We start from the raw sequence: 10,167 nt of genomic DNA on the forward strand, positions 1-10,167 counted from the left end.
GCAAAAGTTCGGTTCGGAAGATGGCTTCAACTTCTACATATGTTGAGCGCTCGTGGCGCGATTTAGCAAGGGGCCGATGGGATGCCAAGAATCATGGTAAGCTTATCTTATAAGCTTTTTATACTCTTTTCTAAAACATTTCTTTTCATTTGTACTTGATTTCCTTTCATGCAGGTCTCGGGGATGTTTCCGAAATGAGGCTGCCCCCGCTTGGGAAAGAGGAGGCCTCGAAACTGGCTAAGGATAAGAAGAGGAAAAGGGTCTCGCCTTCCGATTCCCTAAAGCCTAAGAAGAGCAAGGCTCGTAAGTCGAAGTATGACTCCGCCGCTCTAGCTGCTGACAAAGCCCAAAAACTATGAGATAAAGAAGAGGAGGGAGAAGATGCTGACTATGAGCTGGTGGATCGAAAGAGGGGAAGTGTCGAAGCTTCAAAAGCAGCTGAGCTGGGTGCCGGTCGAGGAGGCTCATCTTTGGACCGAGGAGATCTCGGAAGATGGTCCAAGCAATGCCCTCGAGTGATCGGGGGCTGAAGATGTCTCCCGCTGTGACGATAAACCGGCGAGTGCCTGTCCATGGTGACAAACAATTGGCGGGTGTACCTGAAGGGTCCGATTCCGAGGTCCTCCGAAAAGGAAAGAGTGACCCAAGTTTCTTGCTTGGAGTAGTCAATATTGATGATTCGCGGCCCCTCCCTACATTTTCTGAAGGGCAATTTTGGGAGGTCGTGCCTAGTCTATGGAGACCCCCGATGTGGGAACGGCCCACGAAGGAGATTACTTATAATGTGGCTGCTTCAAGGGGGTAGATGATGTTTCTGACCTAGATGCATCGATCATTTTCGATGAGGCTCAGTGAATCCTGAACCATGTAGGTTTCAGCCCCGGTTAATAGGTTTACGTTTGCTTTTATTTCTTTTTGTTTTATTTCCTTCCTTTCTCCATAGGATGTGATGCTTCATCGAGATGCGATTTCTAAATCCCGAGCTGACCGATCTCATTGAGCAGGAGGAGAAAGACGCCCTCAAACTCCTCTATCTGCAAAAAAAATAGGAGGTTAGGGACCCCCTAGCTGAATTGGCAACAACTCATAAAGAGCTGACCGATCTCATTGAGCAGGTAATATAAATCTTTGGGAGCTTGACATATCAATTTTATATTAGCGACTAACACTTAGATCCTGCAGGTTCAGCAGAAGGCCGAAAAGATTGAGCAGCTTCGCGAGGAGGCTGAGATGAAAGAGGTAGAGACTTTAGGGTGGAAGCAGAACATGGACCACCTCGCCTCAGAGAAAGATATGGCTCGAGCCCATTGTCATTGGTTAAGTGTTAACTCCAAAGCGTGAAGGAGGAGAGCTTGGCCCGAGCCAAGAAAATTAAGGAGCTTGAGGCTCGATTGGCCGCTGAGCTTGCAAAGACCACATCTGAGGCAAAAAAAGTAAAGGCAGAGGCGGTCGTGGCCGTCTACCGAGCTGATGCTGAAGCTGCTCACGCTCGAGCAAAGGAATTTTCCTGTATACAGTGAAATCGGAAGGTCCAATTTCTCGTCATTAAGGCACTTCGAAAGATCACCTCGAAGGCTCGAGGCCACAGCCGAGTCTCCTCCCTCGAGGGTCATCGACACTCGACCTCGGGAAAGTAATGATCATGGTAATGGTAGAAATGGGGAGTTCCCAAGGCACACGGCTAGTGCTGACAGAGGCTAGTGGACTACTCTAAACCCGAATCAGGGTGTCATCTAGCTGTCCCATCTCCATATCTTTGTAATTAATGCATTTTGTACTATGTTGGGATTCCCCTCATATATAAAGAGGATCCTTGTCATTTTGTAGATTTGGTTACTCCATATCAAATTACACAAGAACATTCTCTCTGCCCTCTAACACATTCTCTTGATATTATTGCTTCCATTTATTATATTCATTGACATCATTTATTGCATATCATTGGCCATAAAGAGCCTCCGTTAATTTTATTACAACTGTTAGTCGCTCTTCAACTGCCTTCGATAGCTCCCAGCTGAGCACCGGGATCGACCTCGAGGCCCCCGAATCGACAAGCTCGAGGCCCCGATTGTTAACCTATCGGTTTGGTTATCACCTTATTCCTAACTCTTATCTCGTTTCTAAGTTTCACACATAGCATCAACTGCTTAACGACTAGCATAAAAATAGATCATGTATTTTTAGAATCCCATAATCAAATTTAATTGTTATTACCATTTTCACGGTAAACAGTTTGACGCCCACCGTGGGGCTAAAAATAATAGTGATTATTTTCTTGCTGGTTTCATTACACAACGCATGTTATCTTTCATGCCTGTTCTTGTCCAAGATCTTCAATTTCAGGTCGAAATGCCTAGCTCAGTAAATGGAGGTGAAAACGACAATCTTGAGAACAACAGAGAGAACAGTATGGCTGCTCCAGGTGTTGGTATGCCACCACGAAACCTTAAGAATGCACTAGGACCAATTCCAACGGACGTAGGTTCACGCGACGCTCAACAGGTCGATATAAGCTCACACACCAACAGGAGTGTGCACCAAGGAGATCAACAAGAAGCTCAGAAAACCCTAACTAGGGAAGAATGGAAGGTTAGCCTTCATGTTATTTTTGAAATGTTGCAGGCACATCAATTGGCTATTTCTCAGTTGCAAAGTAACCAGAAAACTCCTAGCACGGTAGCACCGGGGACGGCTCCCCCAACCGAGCAGGTACCGGAGAGATCGAGCAATAACGGGTCGATAGCCAATCCCGTCATCGTAAAGATGCTCGAGGATCTCACCAAAAGGATTGAATCGGTCATGAAAATGATAGAAACCAATTATAAGAAGGTCGAGAGTTACAACTCCAGGGTCAACCAAATTCCAGGAGCGCCCCCGATCTTGAAAGGTATGGACTCAAAGAAGTTCGTACAGAAGCCGTTCCCACAGGAAGCGACCCCGAAACCCATTCCAAATAAGTTCAGAATGCAGATATTCCGAAATGGTACCTCAGATCCCAATAAGCACGTCAGTGCTTACACCTGTGCAGTAAAGGGCAAAAACCTAAGGGACGACGAGATCAAGTTCGTCCAACTGAAGAAGTTCGGGGAAACACTTTCTAAAGGGGCGATGATGTGGTATCACAACCTGGCCCCAAACTCAATAGATTCATTTGCCATGCTGGCAGATTCTTTCATAAAGGCACATACTGGTGCCATCAAGGTAGCAACAAGAAAATTCGACGTTTTCAAGATTAAGCAAATGGATAATGGGATGCTGCGAGAGTTTGTATCTCGCTTTCAAATGGAACGAATGGAACTACTACCAGTCTCCGATGACTGGGCGGTACAGGCCTTCACTCAAGGTCTGAACGAATGAAGCTCGGTGGCTTCGAAATAACTGAAACAGAACCTATCGAGTACCCGGCCGTGACTTGGTAAGATGTTCATAACCGATACCAGTCAAAAATCAGGGTCGAGGACGACTAGCTAGGGCCCCCCTCAGGCTCGGTATACCCAAGCAGGCTTCTGGAAAAGGAGCCAAAACCGAACCAAGAAAGGTACCGGCCATACATCGAAGATAGGAGGAACGCCCCGAGGCGCAACATACCCCGCAATGATCGAAGGATGGACCGATGACAGAATCCTCGGGGACCCGTCAACAGAGCCGGATTTGATAGGCCCACAGAGCCAATAGAGGCTCCTCGCTTGTCAGAATACAACTTCAACACGGTCGAATCAGACATCGTGTTCGCCATCAATAAAATCAGAGACGTCAGGTGGCCGAGGCCCGTACAATCAGACCCATAACAAAGGAACCATAACTTAGTGTGTGAATTTCACAACATGCACGGGCACAGGACCGAAGATTGCCGGCAACTCCGGGAAGAAGTGGCCCGATTACTCAGCAAAGGTCACCTCCGAGAATTTCTCAGCAAGAGAGCCAAGAATCATTTTTGGGAAAAAGAGGCGACCAAAAAGAACAAAGCAGATTAGCCGCAACATGTCATCCATACGATCTTTTGAGGTATTGGCACCCTACAGGAATCCCCCACTGGAAAAGCAAAAACATTCCTCAACAGGGAAAAGCCAACTCGAGGCCCCATCTCGGCTCCGCTGCGGCGCAGTGGTAACTTCTTTTCTTGTAAACACATTTCGAATCAGACATATACTTGTGAATCCAGGTAACTCGACCAATATTATCAAGTCGAAGGTGACAAAGCGGCTCGGACTGCCTAACCAAATTATGCCCGCCTTTCGAAGTCCTGGACGGACCCAGCTGGTCGAACAAAACAACGAAACTGGAAACCGCCGTACCAGTCAATATGGCCGGCACGGATCGAAACACCAGTACCTCCACCGTCAAGAGGGCTGAAGGATAAACAAACAATGAAATGATGATAGCAAACTGCATCTTCGGTTATACCCGACTAAACAAAGTAGAAGACCGTACCGCATCCTCATCACATGCGACTGAAACACATCAGGGCTCGAAACATCGCCAGCACAATCTACACTCAGGTATGACCGCCTCCCGATTCTTTCAATTTTGCTATACGCTAACCTGAGTGCAGGTACCCAATTAAAATGGCCGAAGCACTTCTCGAATGCCTTAGGTTTCGAAAGCATGCGTTGCACTCTTTTTCTTCGCCCGGATTTTTATCCCAACAAGGGTTTTACCAGCAAGGTTTTTAACGAGGCAACACCTATATGCAACCTAAGGAAAACTCAACGAGTATTCAAGGCTTCTTTTGAAATCAACCTCGAAACCTGGGGGGAATCCTTCAGGAAGATCACCTTCCCGGAGAAGCTAAGATATGCTGAAAGGGTTGCGGTAGAAAATACTATATACCGGGCCAAACAGTCGAATGAATTGTGCACGCATAGTATAATCGAGCCCTCAATAGCAAGGACATGTATGCTCAAGCAATCGAAGAATAATGTCAAGAAGCATTTTGCGTTTCAAATAATCTTGGTACTTTTGCAAAAACGACTCCTCTGTCAAAAACGTCCCGAACCCTCGGAGACTGCCTAAATGACCTCCGGGTCGAAGCTCCAAGCTCATAAGCCCTCAACAAGGCAACATCAAAATCACGAAATGGCTCCAAAGCCAAAAATTCCCCGAACACTCTGGGACTGGCGTCGAAAACTCAAAGCCACATGACCTCCGGGTCGGAGACTCCGGAATCGTAAGCCCTCAAACGAGGAAGCACCAAGTTTTCAAGTAATGGCTCTCGAACTGAGAGATCCTCAATAACTCGAGGACTGCCGTCAAATTGCCATCTCCATCGCATTGGCTCCCGAGCCGAAAAATCCTCGATAACTCGGGGACTGTCGCCAATCCCCACCTATCAAAAACCCGAGGCCATAAGACCCCGAGCCGGCAGACTCGGTCTCGCAAGACCTACATAAGGCAACGACAACATCTGTAAGACCTCAAGCAAGGCATGAACCACACTTGTACCAAGTGACAATATCTGTAAGACCTCAAGCAAGGCATGAACCATAGTTGTACCAAGTATCTAAAAACTGTAAGACCTCAAATGCATGAAAATTTTGTAAGACCTTACTTAAGGCATAAACCCGATCATAAAGTTAAGGCTATATATCGAACTTGTAAGACCCATAAAAGGAACTCTCGATATAGACGCCAAAACTACTTCACTCGGGATCAAAAATAGCTCTGGCCCAGCACAAATGACTACGGCTGTAAGGCTGTACCAGCCAAACTAACACGACTCGGGGACGCCCGACCGTCGCTACAAATTAACAGGCCTTCAATTACTTCAAATCTACTTCGAAAAGAACCGATTAAACAGGCTACCCTCGACATAGGCAAAAGATCTTCGACCATGTGAGCTCCTAAACACTGGCTTTGAGATACTCAGCCTCCGAGCCAAACCTCCCGAGGTGCTCGATCATCGCCATATAATGACTAGCAATCGAGTTTTTTAGTAAACCGTCGAAGAGTTAGGCAAACACATTAAAAAAATCCTTATCGAGGGAAAAATAAAGCCTACATAAAAGGTCGCATCGACCCAAGGTGTAAGAGCCATTGTCGATAGCCCATATAAATGGTCGCATCGACCCAAGGCGTTAGAGCCATTGTAGCCAGCCCACATAAACGGTCGCACCGGCCCAAAGCGTAAGAGCCATAGTCGCCAGCTTAAAATTCAAAACTTGAGGGTCGAATGAACTCGAGTCGAAACCCGATTCGGAGACTAAACCAAAATACTTAACTAAATCTGCCTAAGAGCAAAAGCGTAAGAGCCATTGTCGCCAGCTCACACGTAAAAGGTCACTTCGACCCAAGGCGTAAAAGCCATTATCGCCAGCCTAATAAGCCTCAAGGCCACACGTAAAAGGTCGCCTCGACCCAAGGCGTAAGAGCCATTGTCGCCAGCCTAATGAGCCTCAAGGCCACACGTAAAAGGTTGCTCCGACCCAAGGCGTGAGACCCATTGTCACCAGCCTAATGAGCCCTAGGGCCATGTCACGAATCTAAGGATTCTTACCAACTCAAAGACCACTTTATCTGCCTAAAATCTAGGCAAACAGGAACCCAGGAAATACAAAATCACGAGTTTTCCCCCTTATACACACATGTAATAACATACAATGCTCCATTTACAGCATACTTTGAAAGTACTATACACAGAGACAAAGAAGAAAATACCCCCTTGGGGACTATAGCCTGACGGCTCCATCCTTGCCATCTTCGGCATCGGACAGAAGGAACTAGGCATCGTTTTCTTCCGCCTTGGCTTGCTTGATCTCTTCCAAAAGATCGAAGCCCCTGGAGTGAATTTCCTCGAGGGTTTCCCTCCGAGATTTGCACTTCACGTACTCTTTACTACTGCTTGCACGATCAAGAGTTCTCCTCAGCTCGACTCTAGCAGCGGCAACGCTCTTCGAATAGGCTGCCACTTTCTGGTCAGCCCTAGTGCTGCTCATTACAGCCTCAGCCCGGGCATTCACCACTTCGGCCTTCGCCTTCGAAAGCTCGGACTCGAGCCTTGTGATCATAGCCGCTCGCACGGAATCATTCGCACGAGAGGTCCGGACTTGCACTTCAAGGGCAGAAGCCCTAGCTAAAGCACTCTCCTTGGCCGCAACTTGGGCATCTACCTGAGCCTGCAGCTCGTTAAACTCGCGTTTGGCCCGGCCAAATTCGCCCCAAAGTCGTTCCAGCTCCTCTATTTTGCTCTCCAACTGAAATATCTAAACATTAATCTCCGAAAATGAAACGAGGAGCATACATCAACATGAAATACAGGCTACCTGTCTTTCGTGGTGGCTTTCGTAGTTCCGACTTCGATCCTCCTCATACTGCAGGGATACCAGCTCGTTTTCCTTTCTCGCATAAGGAAGCTTAAGGGATTTCTCCCTATCCGAAGCTTTCCGCAACCTGTCCTCATAGCGAAGCAGCTCGGACTTAAGCCTGTCAAAAGCGTACGAAGGAAAATTCAATAAGAAAGGAAGAATGCGAAAACGAAATAAGCCTATATCGGCTACCAATTCTTACCATAAACCCAAGCCGCTGAGCTTCACTGAAGGGCGAGCCAATGTCCAATGGCTTAGTATTCGCCGAAGCGCCTCTGTTAGGAAAAGAAGAAGGCTCCACATGCTCCTCGCTCTTCGAAGTACCCTCGGCATGAACGGGAAATCTTCTTTCAAAAATGGAGGCCTCCAAAGCCGGAAGATCGGCCGACTCGCCTCTTTTGAACCTCTGAGAAGGACTCGCCCCGCTGCGAGCCTCCTCACACCCCGGAGACTCTTTCCATTTATTATCAACCCTTGACCCCAAGGTCGTCAGTCTCTCCTCCTCCCCCAAGGGGCACAGCCTCATCTCGGAAAAATCTCCAACACCTGCGGCGACTAAGTTAGTGTGCTGAAAAGAAAAGTACCATTCTCGGGAAATAAGCTACTAAGCGCCTACCGTGATGCTTTGCCTCCCATCTCCCCTTGGACAGGTCTCGCCACCTACGCTTATCATAGGTCGAACAAGATTCCAGCTTACGGGACCATTCGGCCTAATCAAGGACCTTGCTCGGCAGCCAAGGAGTCGCTACAAAGAATGAAACAGAAAAATGTCATTATAGAGCCCGCCTCCGCTACAGACAAAGTGATTAAAAAACAGGTATGCCACTTACGTGTGAAATTCCATTTCTCAGGAAAGGCAGAAACTCTCCAGGGATGATATCGACCGTCCGTGCTCGAACGAACCGGCTCATTAATCCCCTGTCGTCGTCCTCTTCGCCGTTAACGGCAGGGGACCGGGTGGATCGATGTTGTAGGGTAATCAAACCCCGATAACACAGCGGCCGATATAACCTCACGAGATGATTGATGGTGAATTCGAGCCCAGCCTTATCTGCAAAGTACCTTATCATCTGCACTATCTTCCAAAGGGATGGGTGAGCCTGTGCCAAGGTAACCTGATATCTCCGACAGAACTCAAGCACGACCCGGTCGGGGGGACTCGACATAAAAGAATGCGTATAAAAGCTCAAAAACCCCTCGACGTGGGTCACGATGCTCTCCTTAGAGGAACGTACTTGTTGTGCAACTCCTTCTCCCCATCCGCAGTCTTTTCTGATCATTTCGAGGTGTTCCTCCCCTACTGATGAGATAATCCTCGACGCATGCTCCCGATGTCCCTGAACGTTGGGAGGTCTCCCCAACATATAGTCTCTCCTCGAGACAAAGCACCTCGAGGCCCGCTCGCCGGGCACCGGCTGTGTACCACCGACCGGACGCTGAACAGAGGAAGAACTCCCTTCTACTTGATAGACGGATGTTGACGTAGCAGTCATGGCTATGATAAAATAGGAAAATGAGGGTATAGATCTGGGAAAAGATTTTTGAGTTGAAACGACGGGAGATCTAGCACAAAGGACCAAGTTCTATGGAAGATACAGTTACTCAGAATAGCAGAATCTCCACTTGAGAAGCAAGCGAATGAATATATAGGGCAAAGCGGCGACTGCTCGCCTACCCATAGGGCCAATTAATTCTGGCCATGTTAACATCACTTTTTCTTAGGGAATGTACTGCCAGGACCACCCCGGGGTCCCTTTATCAGATCGCACGAATGCTGCAATCCCGCAAAATTCGAGATGTATTGAGACCTCGAGGGTTTTTTGCTATCACAAGCGCCGGCTCCAGAGGAGCTATCGACCTAATTTCAAGATAGAATCCAATTTCGGGGGCCCGGATTGCTCCAAGTATGGGCTCCAAAGAGTTAATGATAAAATTCAAAGATTACCTCCGCAAGAACGACAAAATATAAAGAATGGACAGACTTGGAGCAGAAGACTCTCTTGCATCGCCAAAAAATATATTTACAAGGGGCGTCTTTACAAGACTCGTTTCCCCGGGAGTACATACACAGAAAGAAAAAAGAAAAGCAAAAGCGACACAAGGCCTACTCTTGATTGCCACTATCATCTGAACCATCTCCAGGATCCTCATATAAAGCGACCAAGAGCGCCGATTTTCTCTCCAACTCTCGGGCCTCCTCAATCTCGCCACCAGGAGGCGGTCTCATCCACATACCATCACCAAGGCCTGCACGAACGCAGTGGCTATAACTTATCAGCACAAAAGATACGGGGAGAAACATAAGGCTAAGATGTAGGCGGCAAGGAAAACTTTACCATGATTCTTTGGCACCCACCGCGTCTTAGCCAGGTTGGGCCAAGACCAGATGAGATACGGGAATGAGGTATCCAACTGCCTGATCCATCTCGGCAGATTCTGAACTGCATCGGGATACCAAGGGGTAGCTGCAGACACAAAAAGGTGGTCATTTTTTCTAAGGAAAGCAAAGAAGATCACAAAACATGTTCGAGGGAAAAAATACTTATGATGTGTGTTCCACTTCTCTGGGAATGGTATCCTCCCGGCCGGAATGATGTTCGAGGTCCTCACTCAGACGAACCTACTCATCCACCCTCGATCCTTGTCCTCATCGGTGCTCAAGAAAGACGATTTTTTGGACCGGTGGTGAAGCTTAATCAAACCTCGATAAAATCGAGGGCTGTACAACCTAATCAAATGGTCGAGGGTAAAGGTCTCACCCATGAACCCATCAAAAAAATGGCGGAGCATCAGAACTATCATCTAGAAAGATGGATAGCTTTGACCAAGTGTCACTTGGTATTTGTCGCAAAAATCGAGAATAACC

The sequence above is a fragment of the Nicotiana attenuata genome, unplaced genomic scaffold, assembly GCF_001879085.1.
Source record: "Nicotiana attenuata strain UT unplaced genomic scaffold, NIATTr2, whole genome shotgun sequence".
In the NCBI taxonomy this organism is placed as follows: Eukaryota; Viridiplantae; Streptophyta; class Magnoliopsida; order Solanales; family Solanaceae; genus Nicotiana; species Nicotiana attenuata.